The sequence below is a fragment of the Nicotiana tomentosiformis genome, chromosome 11 (assembly GCF_000390325.3).
Source record: "Nicotiana tomentosiformis chromosome 11, ASM39032v3, whole genome shotgun sequence".
NCBI classification, from domain to species: domain Eukaryota; kingdom Viridiplantae; phylum Streptophyta; class Magnoliopsida; order Solanales; family Solanaceae; genus Nicotiana; species Nicotiana tomentosiformis.
Genome location: NC_090822.1, coordinates 67138466 through 67141623, shown reverse-complemented (window position 1 = coordinate 67141623; position 3158 = coordinate 67138466). Strand labels below are relative to the sequence as shown.

Genomic DNA, 3158 nt, shown 5'->3' with positions numbered 1-3158 from the left:
TCTTTCAACACAAATCTGAAATTTTTTATTATTATAGCAAAAAAATTTCAAAAACAAAAATGATTTGCTCAACTGTCAATTTTAGATTTGTTCACCGACGAGTGAGGGGGTTCTGAACGAAAGAAGAAGAAGAACATGGGAGGGGGAAAGGAGATGACCAACGACACAAGGGAATTACAGAAGAAGATAACCGGTGACACGATGGGAGTGGAGAAGATGAACGATGATGGGTAAGGGGTCCAGCGGCCAGGTTGCTTTTTTACAACAGAAAAAATAATAGCATGGCTATTGTTTTTACTGATGTGGCTTGTTTTAATGATCTAGCATTTTTTCATTGGTTATATTTCTACGCAAGCGGCGTTTGAGCTTCACACATTTTTTTTTTTTTGGGACTAAGTTTTTGTGTTCAATAGGTATACTTTGATTTGGGTTAAAGTATTCAATAGATAATGAGCTTAGTTAAGGTGTCAAAATGAAAACTAAAGCCAAGTTTAAATGATCGTCTAAATAGGGTCGTCTAGGTATTTGGCCATATCTATATAATAAACACAGATGACGAGGGACGTGGCATATCTCATAACCCAGTAATTCTATTTTCTTAGATTTTTGCGTTTTTTCCCTCTTATCTAAGTGCTCTAAATAAAGTTAAAAAAACCAACAGTCACCACAATTATAACCATATTAATTACGCCTCTTCGGCTTCTCCACAACCGTGGTAAATGTTCATTCTTAATGCACATATCATCCACACACTACGCCTCTTTCTATACCCAATGTTTTTGCATAATAACACCTCTCATCGTCTTTTTTTCTCCCTCTTTCAGCGGTAAATTAAATCTCCTCCGTTTTTTAACTTCTTCCTCCAAATCATCTGTGTGGAGTATGACTAGCCCTTGTATTTATAGTATCTTTTTACCTGCCAATATTTCGGACGTTAATAAATGGCTTTGTCTTTTCTTCCCTCTTATTATTATACAGGGGTTGGTTACATATGATGATCGACCCTTGAAAATTAATAGCCAAAGGAAGATTATATTGTTTGTATCCAGTCATTATCCCAAGCACTTCTGAGGTGAATACCCTTTTTTGTCGTAACTTAATTATAAAAATATTTTGTAACCATTACAGTATATGATATTGTTCTAAGCGTTCAATTTTCTTCTTTTTTTCTATTGCGATCTAATTACAACTTTATTTTTATTTTGTTGCTTTTAAATTATTTTGTTTTGTAGATGTCACCATCTTTGGTTAAGAAAGCGAGGTCTTAATGCAATTGAGACCTAAATTTTAGAATGCCCACGAGCCACTATATCGTCAGTTTCTTATAATCAGTTTTAAGAAAAAAAAATTAGCAATTGTTTTCTTTATTCTGTAATAATAATTTTTACCAGGTAGTTAGTAGTTTGATTTTTTGCTGAATTTGCATATTGTAAGGTTCATCAAGTTGATAAAAGATGAAAGCCTTTATGCAATATTGATAGCTGGAATCTTAATTATGTTTGCGCTTAATGGTATTACATTAAGTTTGATTGGTGTTTCAGAAATCTTTATTCACGAAGTTTTATCTGAATTTTTTTGCTGAATTCTATTGGTGCTCCAACTGAAAAGTTTTCTTGAATTTGTTTGAGTTTTATCGCAGGGTCTGGGGGTTTGGTTTTCTCAAATGGTTGGATCAACATGATGAATTGTTCTTGAATAATTATAGTTTGAAAGATCAAAAAAGGGGAGAAAAAGGAAGAGTTTCTTTGTAGAAGATAATGTTACTGTCTCCTGGGTCAGTTAGTTTTGATAGGATATGTATGTCTAAGAAAGATATTGAATTGTATTGCACATCCTCGGGATGTAATTGTCATTTGTTTATCTTCAGAATTACTTTTTAATTTTTTGTAAATAACACAAGCAGCTTTTTTGTTTGTAAATATGTATGTTAAGAGAAGCGTTTGTCAGAATAATATTTTATTGCTTTTCTTTATTTAAATAGTAGTATATGAACCGTTACAAAAATTTTGTACATCAAGAAAAAGGAATAGTCTTATTACTTTCTCAATCAATTGAACTTTTCTTGTTTCTGTTAGATTCTGATGATTTTGATATATTGATGTCGTATTAAATACGTGCCTTTGCTGCTGTTGTTGTACTTCGAGCTAAGTTTGTTATAGTTGTTATAAAGTAGTTATACCTTATGCTTTAATGAACAATGTAGTTTACTACTATGTCCCAATTGAGCCGTCTCATTTTATTGGCAAAATATCTTAAATCACCCCTAAACTTGGCTCATATTATTAATATTCTTCCCGAACTATGTTCGGTCCTAATTACCCCCTACACTTGACTATATGAATTTAGTAACCCCTGATCTGTCACATGGCATAGCAAATTATATTAAGTGGACTATGGTACGTGAGAAAGCTCTCAAACAGGAAACAAACCCCAAAAATAACATCCCAATGGCTATAATCCCTCTTCCTATTTTTAACATCCTCCATTGGAGCCAAACTCAAGTTCATGCCTTTCCCTATAGTTCTTGATTTTCTTCTTTAATAATTAAATTACTTAGTCCTATTTCCAGATTTCTGTCCTATTTTTCTTCATCATACATCACATTAAAGATGAACATACTTTATAGATGTGGGTATTGAGCATGTTTAAATTTTTTTTAGCCAAATGCTAATCCCGACCAGAGATTTCTTGGATGGAAAAACTATAAATTTTGAATATAGTGAGATTAGTGCTATTTAGAAAGTTCAATTTTAATATATTTTTATTGGGTTTGTTATATACATTTTTTTCTTGTTTCTAATTTTCGTTCATTGTCACAGGTTAAAGGTCGATTATCTTATAAATTTTTTGAGTGGTATGATCCATAATTTCCGGAACAAGCAAACAACCACACTTGGAATCTTTTTCACTAGATTGGAAGCCACCCACACCGATTCAACTCCAATCTAACTAAATAAAACTGGAAAAATTACCTAAAATCATTTATCATAAATTTCTACAATAGTACCCTAAGATTTCTAAGTAAATCGAAAGGAAATCTTAGGTAAAATGGGGAAAACATTAAGAGAATTTGAGAGAAAGTTCGAGAGAGAGAGAGAGTGGGGAGAGCAGTACTGACTTTTTTCTTTGGAGAAACATGATAAACTATTCCTAATGTT

At 32.3% G+C, this 3158-nt stretch overlaps 1 long non-coding RNA gene across 2 annotated transcripts; it reads left to right on the top strand.

Moving 5' to 3' along the window:
• Positions 1-236: 236 nt before the first annotated feature.
• LOC108946952 (uncharacterized) lies at positions 237-1936 on the top strand. Of its 2 annotated transcripts, none has more exons than XR_001971338.3 (2): positions 237-1072; positions 1640-1936. It is a non-coding gene; the product is annotated as an uncharacterized lncRNA (long non-coding RNA). The 2 variants fall into 2 exon arrangements; XR_011412339.1 differs by having other exon boundaries at positions 1233-1936.
• The last annotated feature ends 1222 nt before the right edge of the window (positions 1937-3158 follow it).